Source organism: Phoca vitulina, unplaced genomic scaffold, assembly GCF_004348235.1.
Source record: "Phoca vitulina isolate PV1807 unplaced genomic scaffold, GSC_HSeal_1.0 scaffold19, whole genome shotgun sequence".
In the NCBI taxonomy this organism is placed as follows: Eukaryota; Metazoa; Chordata; class Mammalia; order Carnivora; family Phocidae; genus Phoca; species Phoca vitulina.
This window is the reverse complement of record NW_022589722.1, coordinates 16813310-16837383: the sequence shown is the minus strand read 5'-3', so window position 1 is coordinate 16837383 and position 24074 is coordinate 16813310.

Below are 24074 nucleotides of genomic sequence, written 5' to 3'. Positions count from 1 at the left end.
GCCCTTTCTTTAAACCAGAAGGAAGCTCAATGTACAAAATCTACAAAGCTGACATTACTTTGGTTCAAGTGAGAACAGCAGGAGCCCCTCAGCATTCCACAGACACCCAAGAGGTCCCTGGAAGCACAGTGTGAAGACTCCTGCTTTAGGCCAGGGTCTATGGGTCTTAAGTCATGTTAGCATTTTAGTGCCTATGGATCACCCTGGTGGAGGAAGGATTCAAGGGTGATAAAGCATGGCGATCTGCTGAAGGACAGGATAGGGGTAGGGCCTGAATTAGAGAAATGAAGGCTGGCTTGAAAATGAGGTGACTGAATGGAGAAGTATTTCAGGTTAAAAATCAGTCGTATTTGTTTTTGATTGAATGCTGTGGGTAAGGAAGGAGGGTAACTCACAATGACCCCCCAGATTTCTGTTTTGGATGACTTGTGGGAACAATGACGATAACTAACTGTAGGTCTTTTGAGCCTACTGTTCCTTCTGCCTGAGTGCACTTGCTGGCCATGTGTCAGGAGGTCCCAAGACCACCCTTGTGCTGAATGATTTGCTAGACAAATTCACAGGACTTAGAAAAGCTGTTGTACTCATGGTTACAGTTTATTACAATGAAAGGAAACTGATGAAACTCAGACAAGTGAAAAGGCACATGGCACAGAATGTAGAAGAAATGAGGTGCAAGTTTCCAGATGTCCTCTCCCGGTGGAGTCCCATGGATGCTTCACCCTCCCAGCAACAATGTGTGACAACTTGGGTGGAGTGTTGCTAAGTGGGGAAGTTCACCCAGGTGAGGGTTCAGAGTTTTTAATTTCGGGTCAGTATGTAGGCATGTAGTCTCCCTGTGACTGACCTCAGCTACTCAGACTGCACCCCCCCCCAGAGCAAAAACCTGACATTTACCATAAATCACATTGTTAGCATAAACTGGTGCTGTGTGGCTCAAAGCTTCAGGCGTATAAAAACACTCTTTGTCAGGTAGACCAACTCCAAGGGCTCAGCGTTCATCTTCCGGGTCCAGTCCTTGGGAAGGTGCAGGGTTAAACAATGCAGGTCTCCTAAGTTAACCCTTTCCTGCACAGATCCTCAGCTCATTTTTTACCTTCCTGGGGAGGCCTTCCCTAACTAGGCCAAATTTGTCTAGTTTGAGCTCTGGAGGCACCTTGGACATTACACTTTCCACATTCCAGCTTTTGAGATTGCATGTATTATCTGTTTAACAACTGTGTCTCACTGGACTCTTTCCCCAATGAAGAAGATGGGACTATGTCTGTTATTGATGGCTGTATACCTTCCACACCAGGTAGGGGGATGGGGCCTGGCACATATAGGGACTGAGTATACATTTTTTTTGAATGAACAAGTAAACAAAGAAATGGAAGCATACCTGTTATAGGTTCTATGAAGGAAATAAACAGGGAGAAATGCAAGACAATGATGCAGTGGGGCACATGGGTGGATGGTTTTAGATGAGGTAATTGGAGAACACCTTCAGAGAAAGGGCTCTGAAAGATGAGGAGGAAGCATACATACAAAGAGTCTGGGCAGAGTACTTGAGGAAGAGGGGAGAGCAAGCACAAGGATCTGGAGGCTGGGAGAAGCTGGGTCCATTCTTGGAACCAAGAGGAACTGAGGTTCCCAGAGCATTGAGAGTGAAGAGGACAGTGGCTTAAAGTGAAGGCTGGAGAAGTCTTGTGGACCAGGAGAGGGAGTTGGCATTTCATTCCGTGTGCAGTGGGAAGCTACCAAAGATCTCCTGAAGGGAGTCACACGGACTGATTTATGTTTTCAAATGATTTCCTTAGTTGCTATTTGAAGAGTAGATTGGAAGACTCAAGATGGGTAGTGGGGACAGACCCATCAGGAGGCCACTGTGACAGTCTAGTGGGAGATGGTGATGGGGGACTCAGGGGAGTAGCAATGGCCATGGAGAGAACGGACTGATACAAGGTGTGTTTTGGAGTCAGAACTTGCCTTGTGGGGCACCTGGGTGGCTCAGTCAGTTGGGCATCTGCCTTCGGCTTGGGTCATGATCCCAGGGTCCTGGGATCAAACCCTGCCTCTAGCTCTCTGCTCAGCCAGGAGTCTGCTAGTCCCTCTCCCTCTGCTCCTCCCCCTGCTCGTGCTCTCTCCCTCAAATAAATAAATAAAATCTTAAAAAAAAGAAAAAAGAAAAAAGAACTCGCCTCCCAGTGGAGGGTAGGTTTGAGGTTGAGAAAAAGGGGAGCTCTTTAGCTCAGTGTGTGTCTCCTTGGAGTAAATGTGGCAAATGTCAAAGTCAGGCAAGGCCAGCTTAACACCTCAGATCGTTTTCTAACATTGCAGTGAAACTGGCAGGCAGTTAAGAAAGAATTCCTAAAGAAGACAAAGGCTTCGTGTTATGCTTTTTGGTTCAGAATTGCTTCCAACATGGTACTTTTGCAATCTGTCTTAGTTTGGGTTCCTCAAGAAGCAGACCCTGACGAGGACTCCAGAGGAAGTGGTTTATTTGGGAGGTGATCACAACAGTGGTAGGGAGATAGGAAAGGAGATGGGAAGGGAAGCATCCATCATGGAGCAGGTTAGTGCTCTGGGCAGCCGGGGGTTAGTCCTGCTGGGGAGTCAGTGGTCAGAGAATCCCAGCCAGGGACTGGGGCACATATACCTCAACTCCCATCATGCATTGCTTGTTGAATACTCCTGGGGACTGTTTCCCAGCTTTCCACCTTGCCTGTGTCCCAGGCAAAGCAGGCTCTGGTGGCCAGAGGAAACCAGCAGGCGAAGAAGTGCAGATGTTGGCACTTGGGCCAAATTGCACTGGAACGGTAAGACCCATATGGTGGGCAACTTTTGCTACAGAGCGGAAGTGACATCAGCAATAACTGAAATACTCTATAAACAGAACGTACTGTGGCTTTCTTTCAAAGGATTAGATAATTGCATGTGTGAGCACAGTTTTAGTTTTGAGCTTTTTTTTTTTTTTGAGTTAAAAAACTTAAATTTTTTTTTTCAGTTAAAATTTCATGGACATATTTTATGTGATTTCTAAACTTTGTGTCCTTTACTGGGTTCGAACTCTCTTCCTGTCATTTGCTTTTTTAGCTGGCATGGCTCTGGGTGAACCCAAGTGGTTTCTTGGAATTGGGGATATTTCTCTCTTGCTCTTGGATGCCGTATTAGTTTCCTAGGACTGTTGTATCAGATCATCACATACAAATCTGGCCTCTCACAGTTCTGGAAGTCAGAAGTCTGAAATCCAGGTGTCGGCAGGACCACACTCCCTTGGAAGGCTCCAGGGGGATTCTTCCTTGCTTCTCCCAGGTCTTCCTCTGTTTGTGGCTGCGTAACTCCAATGTCTGCCTTATCCTGTGACGGCCTTCTTCTCTTCTCCCTCTGTCTCTCCTCTCTGTGCCTCTTAGAAGGACACTTGTCGTTGGGTAGAGGGCCCATCTGGATAATCTGGGATGATTTCATGTCCAGATCTTTAACTTAATTACATCTGCAAAGACTGTTTAAGAAAGGTGACATTCATAGGTTCTGGGGATGAGAACGTGGACCGCCACTCAACCCACTATAGACCCTATGAAGGTCTTTCTATTAGTTTAAATCTTCTGACCTTCACATGGGCCAGAAGGTTTCATCTAAATGTAGCTAATGCATATTTTCAGGATTATTTTGCACGAGTGTTCCTCAACCAGCTTAATTCTGCTAAGCTGCTCCTACTCTGCTCTTCAGAACTATTGCTCTAAATATAGGTGAGCATTTTCCAAACAGAAGAAGAAGCCTCTGATAAAATAACACTCAAAACTAACCTCTTGGAGGATGGTGTGATGGTTAATTTTATGTGTTAATTTAACTGGGCTAAGAGGTGCCCCAGTGGTTGGTAAACCATTAGTACTGGGTGTCTCTGTGAGGGTGTTTCTGGAAGAGGTTAGCATTAGAATCAGTAGACTGAATAGAGTTCTCCCTCACCAGTATGGGTAGGTATCATCCAATCCACCGAGGACCTAAATAGAATAAAAAGGTGCAGGAAGGGCGAATTTGGTCTCTCCTTGAGCTGGGACATCCTTCTCATGGCTTTGGATGTCAGTGCTGCTGGCTCTTGGGTCTTTAGACTCAGACTTACACCATTTCCTGGTTCTCAGGCCTTCAGGTTTGGGCTGGAAATACAGAAATGTCTTTCCTGGGCTTCCAGCTCACAGATGGTGGGACTTCTCAGCCTCCATAATCACATGAGTCAGTCTCTCTTAATAAATCCCTTTTCCTGTACCTCTCCATGTCCTATTGGTTCTGTTTCCCTGGAGAGCCCTGACACATGTACATGGTTGTCTAAGTTCTTACCCTGATATTCATTATGACTCAGCCCTGAACTTCAGTCTATGAGATTTCAGTGCTGAGAGGTTCATAGCTTGGCAGTAATAACAAAACAATAATAGGTATAATTTTTGAATGCTTATAATGTTCCTGACTATAAGGAATCAAGGAAGGTTTAAATATCTCCATTTGCAGGTGAAAACTGAATTTCGAGAGGCCAAAATAGGAGATCCCTCCTATCAGGAACCTGACACAGTCAGGTTTTGAACCCAGGGCTGTAGGACTCCAGAGCTTGGTTCTCCCCACCAGGGCATGCTGTAGCTCAAGGCAATACCCCCCACTCTGTTAGGCTGTGTCTCTCAGCAGCAGTAGCAGATTGCTGGTCCCCCCCACCCCATCTCTGGGCCTCCCTACCTCGATGGGGAGGGCTGACTTCCACCTGCTCCTGCGCATGTTGCTTTCCTAAAGGCAGCTCCACTGTACACAGAGCAGGTGAGAGGTGTGGAAGCTGGGGGGCAGGGGGAGGGTGAGATAGGAAGCAGGAGGGGCGTTAACCTACACTCCGCCAGTAGATTTCAACCAGTGACTAATGAGACTTGGTATACGAATACCCTACCTATCTGGAGGTATAAATCTAAGATTCATGTTCCGTACCAGGGCTTTTAAAGCCTTCTTGTACAAACAAACACTTAGGGTTTTGTTCAAAATCCGATTCCGACTCAGTAGTTTCCAAGTGGGACCTGAGACTTGATATTTCGAACCAGATCCCAGGCAATACCAGTGTGGCTAGTCTGCTTTCTATCAGAGCTACTCCAAATGTGTTCCTCCTGCTAGCAGCGCTCGCATGTCCTGGGAGCTTGCTAAAAATGCCAGTTCCTGGGCCCCACCCCAGACCTACTGAGTCAGAATCTCTGAGGGGTGGGACCCAGGTCCCAGGTATTTCTGATGCCCTGCAAATTTAAGAAGTTCTGCTCCACACTATTTTTCCATTGTCTGCAGGGGTAAGCCCACCGTAGAGTGACCTTGAAAAGTACCCAGCATTTCCTCACTTGCCTTCTGGATCTTACTTCCCTGATCCCACAGAAATGTATTTCTCATTGCATCCTAAATGAGTGATTTGTACTTGAATCCTGGTCTCAGGGCTGCCTTCTGGGGAACTCAAACTAGGATAACACTTTATGTAGTTTGCTTAATTATTGATCTTATATCATGATGAAGCTCTGTGTAAGATGGCTTTAGCTGAGTAGCACAAAACTTCTATTTGCAACTCTTGGGCCACAGGCCGGATTTCAGCGCCCGCCACCCCCCCCCCCCCCGCACTTCCTTTCAAGGCTACACTTGTTTATTTTTGTCATATGTCATTTATATCAGAGGTGGGTGAATCACGGTACCCTGCTTGTGTAAATACAATGTATTTTGGAACCCAGGCATGGCTAGCTGGTTATGTATTGTCCACAGCTGCTTTGGAGCTACATCCACCTGAGACAGAGTTCATATGGCCTACAAAGTGAAAACTCTTTTCTCTCTTGTCCTTTACAGGAAATTTGCTGACCCCTGATCTACCTATCCCACTTCTCAACCCTCCTGTTATCCAACCTGGGAGAGCCTTTTTCTGTGCTTTCTTCCTGAGGGCTTTCCTGGGCCTGCCAGCCTCAGTTTGGTGTAAAGGAAAGAGCACTGGACTAGGAGTCAGGAGCCTCCTGGCCTAAGTCCCGGGTTGTCACTTTCCACCAGGGGGATGATGGGAAAATCACTTCTTGAGCTGTGACTCCTCTGGTAAGATGAAGGGCCTCCCTTGATGGGAGTTCTACAAACTTGCCAAATCAAAAGAACCACCTGAGCACTTACTAAAAACAGATTCCCGGGCTCCACTCCTGACTATAGTGAGCAAGTGGGGCTAGGGTGGGGCTTACGAATCTGCACATTTGCCAAGCAACCCGAGAGTCTAGGAACCACTGACCTAAACCATTGCCAATGAACTTTTGGTACTAAAATGCCATGTTGCTATAAATAACATTAGTGAAATGGATTTCTTCTATGGATATACACATTTTGTGCATAAATATTTTTATTTGTGCTGTGTTGCTGGTGAAAGAGCTGATATTATGATTGTCTCTTTGAATCTTTCAGAAGGAGTATGGGAACTTTCCTTGAGGTTACAATTTTTCAAGCAAAAATTGTTGCTTGAAAAATCTTCTTTGTTTTAAGGACTACAGTACTATTTATACCATATCCAGGGGAGGATGGATAACCAATGGAAGTGTGAGAGCCCTACACTTTCTTATATTATCCAAATGTTTATTTTTTGCATTCAGAAAGAGAGGAGATAGGATTAGACTAATTGTTTTCCACCAGGGGTGATTTGTGCCCCGTAGCATCTAGCAGGTGGAGACCAGGGATGCTGCTGAACACCCTACAATGCACAGCACAGGACCTACAACAGAATTATCCAGCCCTGAATATCAATAGGTTGAGAAACCCTGGATTATACCTGGGTGCTCATCAACAACATTTTTGAGGGTGTGAGTGGACTTAGGGTTTGTACTGAATGCCCAGTATTCCTGCCACTAGCACTGTCTCTTCTGTGAAGCCTTCCTAGACCTCCCTGGATTCCCAGAGAGATAGCGCCTTCTCACCTTTCTCTTGCAACAACCGATCACACCTGTAGCAATTATTCATTTGTCTTCTCTCCTCTATTAGTCAGGTTCTCCAGAAACAAAGGACTAATAGGATCTCTACAGACATACAGAAAGAGAGTTATGATGAAAGATTGACTCATGCAATTATGGAGGCTGAGCAGTCCCACGATCTCTGTTTGCAAGCTGGAGACCCGGGAAAGCTAGTGATGTAGTTCTAGTCCAAAAATGGCGGAAACAAGCAAGAGATGGATTCCTACAGGGAAAGAAATGAAGCTATAGCAGCTCATCTCATACGAAAATAAGTTCGGAGGTGTTAACGTTTAAATATAAAAAAACAAAATCATAGGTGAAAGAGAAAAATGTAAATAAAAAGGTAAATGATTCTAGAGAATGGATTTCTTTCTTTTTAAATATTTATTTATTTCAGATAGAGAGAGTGCACACGTGTGCGTGTGAGTGGGGGGAGGGGCAGAGGGAGAGAATCTTCAAGCAGACTCCCCACAGAGCAGGGAGCCTCATGCGGGGCTTGATCTCAGGACCCTGAGATCATGACCTGAGCTGAAACCAAGAGTCAGATGCTTAACCAACTGAGCCACCCAGGTGCCCCTAGAGAATGTATTTTTATGGATAAAAAAAAAAAGTAAAAGAAGTATTAATAAGACTGTGGATAGTTGTCATAAGTATTAAGGGCAAAAATTGAATAACAAATATAACAAGCATTTGTATCCATAATATATAAGTTAATATGACATTAATAAGAAAACACTAACATCCTAATATGAAATGAAGAACAGAGAATTTGCAACCATGTTATTTGATAAATATGATGCTACTGATAGAGAAGTTTATTAGCCAGTAAAAAAATATAAATAAAAACAAAGAGATATAATTTTCCAAGTATAAAATTTTAGGCAAAGTTTCAAAAATAATAATTATTTTAGCAAAGGTGTTATATATATATATAAAACAGATGAACAGGTGTAGAAAGAACTGACATTAAAGTAAATCCTTCAAAATATTAATTCTGTATCATCGGTGGATAAGATTATAGGTGATTTGAATTTTCTTTTTCAATACATTTGGGGGGGCATTTTTGTAACAAGCAAATATTTATTACATTTATATGTAATACAAAAGTAGTATTAAAAAGAAAGTTCTGATATCGTAGAAAGTTCTGATATGTAATACAAAAGTAGTATTAAAAAGAAAGTTCTGATTATCGAGCCATAGAATTACTAGAATATCATTTCTGAGAAGGACATTTGCCATTTTTCAGATGGAAAAATGAAGACCCTAGAGAGTGAGCTGCTGCCCCAAGTAAAATAGGCATTCAGCAGCACTTTTAGAGACAGCCTTTAAACAATGAAGAGACAAAAAAAAGGTGTATGTTAGGGTCTCATCGGCCACCTGAACAACAGCTGAAAACCCAAGAGATTTTGTAATTTGCAAGGATGTCATTTGGATGGTTGTCTTGAGGACTGGCATATTGAATGATCTACTGAGTAATAAAAACAAGACTGTAACTCTGAGTGAAAAGCTGCGTTTTAAGATTGATCTAGCCTGTTATCTCAGAAAAATCCACTTAAGTACTACTTTCAATTTATTGTTTTAATTGATTTGTTTTACTCATTGCCAGGGGTCCCTTCCCCCCCTCCCTTCATCCTCTTTGTCTCTATGTCTTTCTTCATAAACATCTAAGGAAAGTCATTTGTCTACCAGGCACTGTACTAGGAACCAGGTAATCTAAAATGAGCAAATAAATAAAAACGCTCCTCCCTACCCCCACCCACACACAAAGAAATGCATGTAAAACTGGTAAAATCCAAACAAACTCTGGATTGCACTCGTGTGGATTTCCTGGTTTTGCTCATGTGCTATAGCTAGGTAAGCTGTTACCATGGGGGGAGGTCGAGAATCGTGCATGGGATCTGCTTGTACTCCCCACCCCCACCATGTCCTGAGAATCTACAGTTATTTCAAAATAAAAAGCAAAGTAAAACAAAACAAAACAATAAACAATAACCTAATAACTGTAAGAGACAAACATGTTTTAAAAGTGATTAAAGAAGACAATTTAGGTGATACAAACTTCATTTAACACTTCATGAAGTGGGCAGTCTCCATTTCCAAGCGTCCGCAGAATTGCAAAATGGGGCGGAGGGCAGTAAAATTTTTGTTTTTTTATTTTTTTAAAGATTTTATTTTTAAGTAATCTCTACACCCAACGTGGGGCTCTCAAACCTACAATACCGAGATCAAGAGTCGCATGCTCCACGGACTGAGCCAGCCAGGTGCCCCAGACAGAAAGGTTTTATAGCACAGAGAATAAGGTACAAGGAAATAAAAATAGAATGCAGAGTTGGCTCCACGTTTGGGGATTGGCTGACCTGATATACTGTGTTTTTGGCCAAGCAGAGCACGTCAAGGGACCTGAAAGTTACCTAAGTTTTGGTTTGCCCACATGGCATCCTGTGCCCGAACAGCTCCATCTTGGGCCTAGAAATTTATTTCAACACGCGTGTACACAATGGGATAGACACAGAGAAGGAGGGACAGCTTTATGGAGCTGTAAATGAAGGGTTTGGAAGCTAGTAAAATGCAAAGTGATACCTGATAAATGTCATAGACATTTCAGACCTGGAGGTGTTTCCTGAAGTTCACCAAGAACTTGCAAATCGCCAAAGCTTTGCAGGTATAGGAAAGAAGGTCCAAAGAAGCAAGGTAACTAATGTGGCAGGACCCTGACATTGGCCCGTGTCCTCAGACTTTCCAGGTGTTGCAGCGGTGACCCTTGTAAGGACTCAGATTCTTTTCTTTGGGCTGTAGGCTCCCCACAAGTTTGGAGTTCACTGGTTCAAGCCGGTCCTTCCCAGTTCCCAAAGGCATGTTCCCAGGACGCTCACCACGAGATGGCAGCAGAACATCAGCCATCCGCATCGGAGCGGCGGTCCGCGGAGGTTCTGCGGTCCGTGATCTCGGAGTCTTTGCCTCCTATTTTTGACTGGGGACCATGACTGGCACTGCTATCCTGACTTATTACCTACATGATGACATACACCAACAGACAGAGTTAGGAGATGATGTAAAGATGAAGTAGATAAATCACTTTCCTGTCTTCATTCATTCTATCATTAGCTGGCATCTTCGGGCAGAGTGTATTCGCACATACAGTGAGGTTCACAGTTAAGGATAGTGGATATATGTCCATATTGCAAATGATGATGATTTTGCCTTTTGGGGACTCACTTCCTATCAAGTCTTATTAGATGGTCATTGTTTCTGCCTTGTAATGTGGCTGATTAGCTGGCACCGGGAATAGAGCCATTTTCTTCTTGTTTGCAAGCATTAGTTTGAACCATACTAAATTGCTATTTTTCTTAGGTAAAAACTGAACAAATATTGGAAATATCATGTGGGTTACCTTTAGATGCACTCTTTGCATTACGCTCAGCCTGCATTTTCTTTGGCAGAATTTCTTTAACTGCTTGTCCATTTTGGAGGAATTGATGGTCTAAGTCACATAATATACATTTACTCCCTGGGCCCCCCGCTGTATGGTGAGCATACATTCAAGGTGCAGACTGTGACACCCCCATGCTGTGAAGCTCTCGCTCCTCCCTTAGAGTTCCTTATGTACCTTAAGAGACCACTGCCGACCCTCTGATAGCCCCCAGGTAAGGGCCTGGGGTCAATCCAGATGCGTAAAATCTTATTTTTTTCCTCATATTTTCAGATAAAAAAATGTCACTCGAATATGATATTTTTGTGACTGAAAATTATTTTGCAATCCAACTTGCTCATTTTACAAAAGACGAAATAGGCCAAGACAAGCCTATTTATATTCCTTCTTTGGAGGAAGGTGACAGTTTAGTTTCACACAACCTTGAACCACATTGGACATGCTGCCACACCATCCTGCTCCGTTCTGCCCTGAAAATGGGGCAGGGGAGAAATCTCTCAAAGAATCCTGGTCTTGGATTCTCTCCTGGAGACCTATGTTGTCCCAGTGTACGAGTCTTATTCTATCGTCCCCAAAGTTCCAGAGACCTTCACTTCGATGCTAAGATTAGAGACTTTGTGATGTGGTACCTTCTATAATTCCAGCCTGGGAAGAAATTGTGCTTAAGGAAAAGATCCCTGAGTTCAGCCCCTGAAGCAGGTCAGGGGGGCAGTGGGCATGTCTAATTTATTAGTTTCTCTATCTCCCCCAGTGGTTGGTTCAGTGTCTTGCATTAGAAGGTGGTTAATAAATGTTTACTGAGGTGGATAGAATTTCCATGTAAGACATTTGATTTTGGACAACGGCGTCCTGCATTGAAAACTGTATCTGTACATGTGTAGTAGGACCTGAGGGAGGGCTTTTCCCTTCTGAGCTCTACTCAGTTCAGTCCAATAGAACTTTCTGTGATCATGGAAGTGTTCTCTATTTGAGCTGTCTGATACAGTGGCTGCTAGACACAAATATCTATTGAGCACTTGAAATATGGCTAGTGAGACTGAGGAATTTAATCTTTAATTTTATTTAGTTAAAGTTTAAATAATCATATATGTTTAGTGGCTACATGGAGGACAGCATAGAAAATCTAGATGGTAAATTATTGAGTTGTAGTAGCTTCAGAGTTCGACACTTTTCCTTTCTCTTACAATGACACCTCCTTCAAAACACCTCACCATTTTGTACCCACACCATCGAATGACTGTCCAATTTTTTCCCATTCTTTCGTATCCCTTAAGATCCCAAGGAAATATTCTTTCTTCTAAGTGCTTATTTTGTTCAGTTCATCATCTAAACAACAAAAATTACAAAAAATCTAAAAGCAACCAGGGACATAATGCTAATTGAAATATAGAGTTGATCCCATCAATCTCTTATGGAAGATGTGTCCTGGGTCCTTCCAGAGGGAGCAGTGAGAGGACCATTTGGCTGCAGTTTCAAGCTCAATGGGACTCCAAATATTGGCTCCTCTTTAAGGACAAATGTGTAATTTGATCTCTAAAAAAAATATATGGACATAGCTTCCTTTGCCAATGAAAAGGTTAGTATTGAGTCATTACATGCTGCGTTTCCTGGATTCAGTTCCTTGGGTATGCAGTTACCTGTTTAACTCCCACCCATTCTACAAGAAGTGACTTCATCATCACCTCGTCGGATGAGTGTCCTGGTTTCCCTCACTAATCAGATTTCCCTAGGATGCTATCTCTCAGCATTTGGACCTCTCCTCATAGGATTGTTGTAAGGACAAATAAAATAATGTATGGCAAACACCCATTTAGTGTCTGACATATATGCTTATCACATACTAGTTGTCCCCATTCCTGCACTAGAGACATCCTATCCAAATGGAGAATCTGAACCATAGTGAAGTTCATCAATATTGAGCTTTGGGTTTAAGAATCAAGGCAAAATTATAAACAGATGGAAAAATTCCAAGGTCACAAGTAGGCTAAGGTGGGTACTATGGATGGGCTGGGATGTAGGTATAAGGCAGAAGAAGTGGTTCAAGACTGTAACTGGGAAAGAGAAGAGATTGCTGTGTATTCATTGTAATTCAGGGCTACCTAAAAGGAAATTTAAAGGATATGTGCAGGACCATCTGGTCAACCCCTTTATAGTTGGGCAAGGTAATATCTTAACCATCGAGACATTTGTCCACATTACTTTTCAGTCCTTGTCCATAGACTTATTAAACTTGTACATATTTGGAAGAATATTTTGTTGTACATTTTATCAACTTGTATATTTTCTCTTTTTTTATAGTATTTCCCCTTATTTTCTCACATCCTGTCTTAGCCATTCTGAAATAACTCAAACCATTTTGTATGTAGCCCTTTACATCTTTCTTTGTGCTCATATCCATATACAAACAAATGTGTATTTCAAGCTCTTTTAATATTTATTTTTACATAAGTTGGGTTGTACTATATACATTTATTTGCAACTTGCTTTTCATACATCATATATATGCAACATCTGCTTGAATCACTCATACAAAACCTGAGATGTGTTGTGCTGGATTTGGAGTCTGTTCTTATCCCAATTTAAAGCAAACCGGTTTTCTGCTTTTGTAAGAACAGTAGATAGGATACTCTGAATTACCTCCTAGTGAAATCTTCAAATGCAGAATACAATTTTTAAAAATCCTAAAATTAATTAATGAGCTGTTAGGAGGGAAGGAAATCAAAGAGGTATACAAATTTGCAACGACACTTTCATTCTGAGGACATCTGCTGAAACCCCAGTGAAGTTTAGTGTTGATTGTAAGGGGAAAAAGGAGAAAGACTAGAATCCACTGAAAGTGAGAAGAATAAGAGACCCCAAATATGGCTGCCACTCCACAAGCCAACAGAGCCTGAGTATATAAGGGGAAACTAAAAATAAAGCTGCTAACCCCTCAAGCAGGGAACAGCAAGGAAAATGGTCTGATTTGAAACTTGTACTAGATGAAGAGAGAAAAACAATCAATGGATGGATTTTAGTAGTAGAGTAGACATAATGAAAAAGAGAGTTGATGAATTGAAACCTAGATCTGAAGAAAATATCCAGAATGAAGCACAAAGAAATAAAGAGATGAAAAATAGTTAAGAAAGATTAGGAGACACAAGGATAGAATGAAGTGGTCTAATATTTGGAGTTTCAGAAGAAGAGATGACATATGTGAGGGAGAGGAAATGTTTGAAGAGAGAGTGATAAGTATTTTTCAGAACTGATGAAAAGCACCAATCTTCATATTTAGGAATCTAATTCATCCCAACCATGGTGAAGGGAAAGAAATACACAGCTAGAAATAGCGCAAACTTTAGAATCCCCGAAGAAAGAGAGTATCTTAAAAGCATATAGAGAAAAAAGAGAGTATTTACAAAAGAATAGCAATTGAATGGGACTGACTTCTGAAGAGCAGGAATGAAAGCAAGTAGAGACAGTGGGATTTTGTGAATGTATAGAGAAAATAACTCAACCTAGGATTCTGCAGCTCAACATCTACTAGTCAAGGTGTAATAAAGACATTTCGAGGAAGAACAAAAACAGAGAGTTTGCTACCAACAGGCTCTTACTACAGAGAATTCTGAAAGGATGTACTTGCGGGATAATAAAGGTGTTCCTAGATGGAAGGTTCATAAATACAAGAAGGTATGATTAGTGAAAAAGCTGCATATGTGTATATCTATATCTATATCTATATATCTGAAACAAACATCAAGTATATCATTTATGGTGAAAAGCCAAGACAGAATTAAATAAACAGAACAATAGCATGCAAATTAGAAATGGCTGATTGCATGAAAGCATTTTAAAGCTTTGTATTTCATAGGATGAGGATAAAGGTATGATTAATTTTAGATTTTAATAACTTAAATAGACATGCTATAATCTATATGGGAATATGAAATAATAGAAATAGTGATTATAAATTCTAAATTGCTAGGAGTCTGTGGAATAAGAAAAAAATTCAATCCAAAAGAAGGCAAGAAAAGAGGAAAGAAACACAAAAAGTGAGACAGAGAGAAAGTACAAAATAAATTAGTAGAAGTAAACCCAAATATATTTGTCATTGCAAAAATTTAAATTGTATATATTCCAGTTAAAAGACAAAGATTGTCAGACTGGTTTTTTTTTTTTTAAGAGGCAAATTTAAAACATCAGGATACAAAAAAAACTAAAAGTATAAAAAGTGATGTAGCAAATGCTAGTTATAAGAAAGCAATATTAATAACTTTAGACTTTAAGGCCAAGAATGCTATGAGAAATAATGAAAGTTACACATAACGAGAAAGGATTCACATTATGAGAAAAATATAAAAATTTTAAACATGTATTTGCCTAGCAACATACCCTCAGAATGCATAAAACCAAAATTAGCTACAAGAAAAAATTGACAAATCCAGTATCATACTGGGGAGATTTTAGTACAATTGTCTCAGTAATTGATAGGTCGAGTAGACAAAAGTATTAATAATGATACGAAAGAATTGAAAAGTGCAAACAATATACATAATCTCATGTTTAATAAAGTGTGAAACAAAAAAATTGTTTCAAGGGGTGCCTGGGTGGCTCAGTTGGTTAAGCATCTACCTTCTGCTCAGGTCATGATGTGAAGGGAGCCTGCTTGTGCTCTCTCTCTCTCTCTCTCTCTCTCTCTCAAATAACTAAATAAAATCTTTAAAAAAATTCTTTCAGAAGATTACATCTAACACACCACCTTTTTATTAAAGTTAAGAAAAGTTAAAATTAAATATATAATTTTTAGATATACACATATGTCATAAGACTATATTTTAAAGATTTTATTTATTTATGTATTTTAGAGATGGAAAGAGAGAGAGAGAGAATGAGCGCATGGGGGGAAGGAACAGAAGGAGAGGGACAAGCAGGGCCTGATGTGGGGTTTGATCCCACAACCCTGAAACCATGACCTGAGCCAAAAATAAGACTACATTTTAATATATAAAAGTATGATAATGACAAGATTCAGTATGATGATTAGTTCAGATGGGGAGAGGCACAGGAACAGAACTGAGGAAACACATAAGTAAATGTAACTTGTCAATACTGTAGTTTATGTATGGGATGGTGGGTAGGTAGGTGATTTTTCCTTATTAAAATGATAAATGAAGGCACCTGGGTGGCTCAGTAGGTTAAGCATTTGCCTTCAGCTCGGGTCATGATCCCAGGGTCCTGGGATTGAACCCCACGTCGGGCTCCCTGCTCAGTGGGGAGTCTCCTTCTCCCTCTCCCTCTGCTGCTCCCCATGCTCATGCTCTCTCTCTCAAATAAATAAAATCTTAAAAAAATAAATGAGCAAAAAACCCCCAAAACTGAGTATCTATATATGTATCTCTATCTCTATCTAAATCTATCTGAAGATGGACTGCCCAAGTTAAATTCTGGCTCTGCACTCAATCTCCTGTACCTCAGTTCCCTTTTTTGTAATGTGGAGATGATAATAATTGTACTTATTACATCATGAACATGAAATGAACTAATACTCAAAGTCCTTAGATCATTGTTTGACATGTACCAGGGCGTCAGTAAATGTTAGTAATTATTTTTGTTTCAGAGAGAGAGAAGAACCTTTAATGTCCTGCCTTTGTATCACTTTGATTTACTCATGCTCATCCCTGCTTCCTTCTCTTCTGAGAGAATTAAGGAAGGATTCCTCCACCTCTTTAAGGCCCTCTCCCTCACTTAAACTCTGAATCCCTTCCTCATTTCCATTACTTCTGGGTCCTCATTCCATAAACTGTCCTGCTCTCTTTTGCTTCTCCCATCTCTTTGTATCAGTAAGGTTGGGCCAAGAAAACAGAATCCACTGTAGGTATTTCAAGCAGTGAAGGTTATATTACAGGGAATTAGAGGCTCACAAAATGAACTCTACTGAGCGTTGTCTGGGAAGATTACTCTAAAATATTAGCCTTCCATAGTCTCCTAAATTCTGGCGGAGGACACAAGACCCCTGGGTCAGAGTGACAGGAAGGCATGTTACTTAAGAAATAGCAGTTGTCAGAGAGGCATCATCTTCTTGCTCTGTTTCCTGAGCTCAGTTTCCATAGAGTGAGGTACTGAGGGCCCGGTGACCTCTGTACATGCCTGGGTTGGATCACAGGAGAGAAACCCAGAGCTCAGAGAACATGAATCTTTTATAGTGGCTTGCAAGCAAATCTGCCCCAAATTTACCCCAAGGAGAGACATTATCTTTATTATACTAAACAGTAAAACAAAAAACAAAAAACAAAAAACCTTACCTTTTCTCTGGAGGGAAATACTGTATCTTCCAAGGCTGTTTGCTATGCAAACATTCTTGAAGAGACAGTGTGAGCAAAAGGGCAGTTAGTTCTTCTGCTCACAAGATATGCAGAGATTTGAGAGACCCATGGAGGATTGTCTCATACCACTTATTACAGCTAACTGTAATTGCCTGTTCATTTGACATTTTCTCTCACTGTACTATAAGTGTCTTTTGGGCGGAGTATAGTCTCTTTCCATTCCTTTATCCCTAAGATGGTGACTGGTGCATAGTAAATGTGAAGTAAATGTTTGTGGGATGAATGAATGTATGAACAGTTGCTGTTTTAGTTGTGATACTAAGTTAGGATGGATGCTTCATGTCCAAGGTTAGAGTGGTACCCAGGAAGCAGTGCTGGGGGTTCTCCTACTGGGTCATGGATGCCCTGCGTCATGCTTGGACAAGTCTTTTGGAGTGTGATTGCAGGTGTAGGAAGATGAATGAAATTATGAAATATCCTAACATCCTCCTTCTCTTTTCCCCTCTTCCAGAGCATGCAAGCTGGATGTATGGAGTCTCAGAATAATTGCTGTGGTATTTGCTTGAATCCTAACTCTGTCTTTAGGCTGGTGACTGGCAAATATTTAAATACCTGTCGAAGAATTTTGATAAAACAATAACATCCATCAGAATGAAAGCTCCATGAGGGCATTCTTGGACATAATAATAGATGATAGATAATTTTGTTGATTGAATCAAAGAATTAAATTTATGGAGCACTCACTATATGCCCAGGTGTGGGGCTAAGCACTTCATTTACTTCATTAATCTGCACACTGATCCTATGAGGTAGGTGCTAGAATAGCCCCATTTCGCTGACAAGGAAACTGAGGCCTAGAGAAAGTCAGACTTGTCCACTACGGTGCTATTAGCAAGTGTTGGGCTGGAGTTCAGACCCAGGTAGTGACTCTACACAAAGCATCTCTCTGCCCATAAAATGTCAGTGATGGAGGATTATCATTTATTGAGAAGGAAGGTGGCAGAATATTAACCTATGTTATGCATTTTTGGTGGATCATTATCTGATTTTATGATCTGAAAATTTGTAGCTTGACAAGTATTGTATGCTTGAACAAAATCAAACTGCTGATCTTTAACCTTTTTTGCCCTACAAAAATGTCAACTTCATGTAGTTCAACCTCACACTTGTGCTGTAAACATGATCTCAGGAAATGTTGCTTTCAAAAGGCAGCTTCAGAAACTTTAAGTATCCTGAGTACAGTGTGTGCTTTGGATCCCCCAACAAGGCTTGGCACCACAGTTTTACTATTTACCCAGACCTTAAGGTCACCCAGGGGACCTTTTCGTGGAAAATGGGGACCAAGGAGAGGATGTTTCTTAACTGAGACCCATGCGACCAAAACCACCGTGGAAAAGAGCAGCAATCAAAACCACAGCAGGTGCTGAAGGCGCCGAACTAGAGAGCATCCCATCAGCCGAGAGGTCTTCGGGGGGATTACAAATATTAAACTTTATATTGTCAGAATGAATTCCTGCCTGGAAATCTGAGGGGACAATTTTGCTGTTTCCAGCAATGACAAATCACCATAGTATTCAATAAGTATAGTCATTACTGAGTTCGAGGACATAACCAGCATTGTTGCTCCAAGTTAATATTCGAGGCTAAATATTCATTTACATCATTAGTGTTATGAAATGCAGCCAGAAAATATTCAGTAGCTCAGTCTGTTGGCTGACTCCGTCTGAAAGGAATCACAGCCTGTCAAGGACTGAACGGAAGGCTGAACTTTTGTTTGATTGGCATTGGTTCCAGTCATGCCAGCAGACACACAATTCCCCGTTGTCCGTGTGATCCGCACTTCACCTTGCCTGTGGGGCAAGAGCGGTTTGATGTGACCTCTTTGAAGACTCAATGCGGCATCTCACCCCCTTGTTACATGAGGCTGGCAAGCCTAGATGCTACTAGAACGGTTACTGTGGCCGTCCTCATTTCTCTGCATTCTGTCACATAGTTAGCAGGTCACACATACTAATGATAATTTAATAAGCATGTCATTCCAACGGCAGATGACAATGTTTGATTTTGCCATGGAGGTCGTAGATCTGAAAGTCAGGAGGTTTCCGTGTCATTGTGTTAGGAGTTCACAGAGAATTCAACAAAATGAAATCGAGTGATTTTCTTCTCTTACTAAGTTTTCTTTCATTTGGAACATTATTTATGGTTAAGTACTGCCAATCAAATACATGACTTTTCTTCTGATGACAAAATACAATTTTATAAGTTTATTGTGTCAAATGTTTTAAATGCAGAGTATAGAAAAGAAAGTCAAATCCTCACCATTTGGTGACAACCACGATTGGTATTTGTATCCATATTTCTAATCCAGGGGCATAAATGAATCCAGTGATGAAACAAATTACATCGTATGGACACATGCTTTTGGCATCAGGCTTTTTTTTCCTGCTTCTTATGTTGTAAATGTTTTCTCATCTTGATGAATATTCTTCTCTTCTCTGTTTTTGTGGCTGTTTGGTATTCCAAGATGCAGATGACTGTGCACATTGATGGGACTTTTCATATATGGGATGTAGAGGAAAAGTATTAGGGTTGGAATATAGAGCTCTAAACCATAGCTCTTTGAGGGTCTCAGTTTCCTCAACTATAAAATGGGAATACTAACATTGGCCTGGCTGCCTTGTTGGCATGAAAATTAAGGGAGTTTCTGCACGAAACAGCATATGCTAGTAAGGGATTCTTGTTTTGTTTTAAGATTTTATTTATTTATTTGACAGAGAGAGAGAGAGAGTGAGAGAGTGAGCACACAAGCAGAGAGAGCAGCAGGGGGAGAGGGAGAAGCAGGCTCTGGGCTGAGCAGGGAGCTGAAATGGGACTCGATCCCAGGACCCCAGGATCATGACCTGAGCGGAAGGCAGACGCTTAACCGACTGAACCACCAGGTGTCCCAAGGGATTCTTGTTTATAGATGTCTTCATGGGGCCCATGGGCAAGCTACAACACAGGAGTCAGCCTTAATCATTTGGTCTTAAAAATAGAAAAATAAACCAACCAAATATCACCTCCCAAGTTATGTCAAAACTTTAACCCCACCATGTCTCATTATACAGTTTTAAAGTTTTGGTTAAAATAAACTTTTCAAAGAACCAGGATGCTCTTTTAGGGCTCTGTCTTCTCTTCAACAAAGAACTAACTCAGAGTGACCAGCTCAAGCTCAGATTCAGTGAGGGCTTTCGTCTTCAAACTATGTCACGGATGGGCTTTGATATTCAGTGGGAATTCAGGGAAGTCTCTCAGGTTCCAGGAATGAATATGTTCTGATGAATGCTAGCTTTTAAGAGTTCCCAAGTTCAAATTCTTTTACCAAAAATGTAGTGAGAGGGACTTGCCTTTCAAACCACCAAAATCATGAGCTGGGAGAAAACCCAGGGCCCTCAGTATTTCCAGTTCCAAAAGCAACCCTTTGCTTTCTTCGGACAACAGAAAACCCAGTTTAGACAAAATGCTCCCCGGGGTAAGCAGCTCTTGACCGATTTCTCCTGCCACAGACCTCCCAGAGGATTATCTCACATGGATTATCTGACAAGAGGGTAGCGCTGGTAAGAAATTGTTCTCTCCTTCTTACAATGCGCAAAATTTTAGGTCTTGCATTGATCACAATCCAGGGTGAGGCAGGGTTTACTAAAAAAGAAAAAAAAAGGTAAAAGAAATAGGGGAAAAAATCCCACAATTTAAACCCTTCACATCGCTGCCCAGACTAAAAGCTAGTGGACCATTTTTCACGTTAACAAGAAACTCTCCTGGAGGGAAGAGACACACATTAATTTTTGTTGCAGAGAAAAATGATTTTAGGAACAGGTTACAAATCCTTCAAGTTGGAGGAGATGAACTTGCTGGATTCGGCCTCCTCATTGTTACAGTGATTCCCCCCCCCCCCTTTCTTTTTTTAATAAGTCCCCTGGAATTGTCAGGCAATGTGGGAAAATATTGTGACAAACATGGCTGTTTACGTTTGTGGTGGGGGCGACTGTTTTGTTTGCAACTAGCCGCTTCTGCCCCTCCTTTTCATGGTTGGCGGTTCCCCGACAGCTCGGATTCCTCCACTGACATCTGTTATAATGAGAGCTCTGATGGGAATAGATTTGCAAAATGATGGGCTCACAATGGGCGGGAGCTGTTCCCCAAACTTTCCTTGAGATAAGCAGATGGGATCTGAAAATAGAGCATTTGAACCGATTAGGTCGAGGTGAACGCATTTATTCAGCGCACACTGAAGCGCTATTCTGCTCCTACCCCCACCCTACCCCAACTTCTCTCCCTACCCCCTTCACCCCTCGCCTCCCCCGGTTGAAACAGAGGGTTTCCGATGGGCTTCCTTTTTTTATTTGCCTCCTGAACACTTGCCTGGAGACAGGCCCCTTCCAGTTCCTAAAGCAGAAGCATGCTGGGTACTTACCTTGTGCCAACCGTCTGAACAACAGAGAAAAACCACCCCTCATGCCTCATAAAGAGAAGCTGGGGCAACACATGGGGCTTTCCCACTCGTCACAAATGATGGCTGTTTGTGCTAGTTAACCTCTTCCAAGCCCGGGTCAGCTCCTGCTGGGAGGCAGGGGCAAGCTGGAGAGAGTGAAAGCCTGGCAGACCCCAGAGTCGCCAGCACGCCTCGGCCCCCCAACACACACCACTGTCTTTCCAGAATACCAAACGAGTACGCGGCCCACTCTTCATAAGTCAGCCCGGCCCCATGTGCTGGTGACAGTTCGGATTCCAGAGGAGCACGGCCTCCAGCAAAACTCTGCAAACACTTCCTGATGCTTTGATCTCCTGGCACCGGTCACCTTCTCTTCTCGGAGGAATCTCTGCAAAGGGTTTGGGTGAAATGTTCCCATCCCAACCTTGGTTATTTTCAGCATCGCCGCAAGTATAAAGACTTCCTTGTCCTTCTTAAACCTAAAGTAAGTCAAGTCAGTAACACGCATTTACTAACTCGTGCCCCAAGAGTATTGATTGTAGCCAAACTACGACAGGATGATTGTAAGGCATTCAGTCCTAAGATGTGTTCTGTGGGTCTCTGGGGAGAATTTTGACAGTGTCAGGGGGGTAACGCTATCTAATGAAGGAGGAGAGAGGAGGGTGACCACAGAGGGAAATTTGGGAACTAGCTTTCCAGGGGGGGCAGCAAAAGCAGAAGATTGGTCTCGCTGCCCCATTGGCATGCCACACATCATAAGAGAACCAGATTTCTGCAAATTACAGGCTGAAATGATAGGTGGGAATGCATCTACTAGAGCCACCAGTGTTCTGAAGAGCAGAGCTCACACCCTCCAGTTCTCTGGAGAAATCCAGCAATCCATAGAGCTCCATTTCTCAAATTCCCCCTTCCCTGACTATCTCCTGCTACCAGCCCGGACCTGTGGATTATTGTGCTAACTCAGCACAGACTCTTTATACAGTTGTATGGTTCCGATTGAGGCGTTTACGCAGCAAATATCCTGAGGATGGAGAATGAGCTGAGACACAGCTGAAATTGTCCATTAACCCTGACAACGGTTGGTGGTGAGGGGCTCCGACCTGAGCCACCACAGCACTTTTACGGATAGATCAACGATGCTAACATTTCAGGGGTTACATCCTGAAGGAATCTGACTTGGAGTTACATCACTGCTACTCAGAAGAAATTGTAGGGGACCCACTAGAGCTTAATATTTGTGGCTGTTAACAGTGGTAAAGAGAAGAGTGAAATAAGTAAATAGAGAGGTGGGGATCTTGCGCTACTTGCCTCAGGATTATTTGAGATGGGCTCCACGTAGCAGGCAGGGATCACCTCTATTTTGAGGTTGTGTCCTTCATGGAGGCTCCCAGGTACTTGGAGGAGAGGCATTTATTGGTTTTCATAAGATCATGGGACAAAATATTAAATTCAGTTGGAATCACTGCTTTTTTTTTAAGGGTATAAGCTCATAGTCCTTTGGAAACATTACTTGGTAGAAAGAACATGGAGTTTTGGGTCCAGAAAATTTGAATTTTGGCTTTACCTCTTACCGGCTGTGTGACTTTGAATACATTTCTTAACTTCTCTGAGTCTTGGTGCTGCGGAATGAATGTTGTGTCCCCCTAAAATTCATATATTGAAGACCTAACCGCTGATGTGATAATATTTAGAGGTGAAGTATTTGGGAGGTGATTAGGTCATGAGGATGAAGCCCTCATCAATGGGATTAGTGTCCTTATAAAAAGAGACACGAGAGAGATGATCTCAGCCTACACCAGGTGAGGATATAGCAAGAAGGAGGTTACTGCAAGCCAGAGTAGCTTAAATATGCTTTAAGAAAACCGGACTATGTTTTATTCTAACTGAGGAGGATGTTATTCCTTCTCAAAGGTATTTTCATAATTTTGTTACAGGATTATTATTACGGATTCTCTGTCATTTTTTGTTGAGGACTAAAAGGTATAAAATTGGATTGTTGAAGGATACAGCACGCTACGGTGGTTGGTTTCTCGAAACCAGTGCAGTTGGTTAGGAGAGTTGTCTCGGAGGATACTGCCGCCACAGACCCAGCTCTGTCTCTTACTGCCTGTGTCATGCTGAGAATTATGTACCCCCACCATCACACTGTGATGAACAGCTCCTCTATAGCCAGATCTTGGCGTGCATTAAGAAGAATTCCTAGAGGAGCTCAATTGCTGACTCAAAGAACATTTGCCACACTGCTTCTTTAAGACTCAGGAACTCCATGCAATAGATCTCATAGCTACTTAAGCAGCTGGGCCAGGTGTGTTTTGTGATCGGCATCCCCTGGACTCAGGAGAAGGCAACCCTGACCGAAACCAGATGTGGGTACTGTGGATGCTGAGCTTCCCTTGTCACTGTACCATCATAGGTGTCCCTGAAAATATTTCCTGGAGATGTCCTGTGACTGCGTTGCCACTTACATTTACCCACGTGCTATCTGCTGATGGGTCTGGGAACAGTACTTCTGTTCAGTCTGCCTCTGAGCAGTCAGTCCTCAGGAGACACCCTGTCAGGGAACGGCCCGCACCTGTGACAGATACATGTACTTAACGAATCACACATTTCAAATAAATCAAAGTTAGTTAGGTCCAGCCTCACTGGGCTGATGTGTAAGAGTGGGGCATTTTTTCCACCAGCTCCCATCTTCTGATGGTCAAAGTTTGCCCCATAGGATGTTAACTCTCTTTTCTGTCTAGGTTTGCACTGTGACAATGAGCTGAAATCAAGTGGCAGGGTTGATGGCTGCCTGGCTTTGCTGGGTTTGTTCACGGGTGGCATTTTATTTTTTTATTTATTTTTTTAAGTTTTTTTTTTTTTTTTTAAGATTTTATTTATTTATTTGACAGAGAGAGACACAGCGAGAGAGGGAA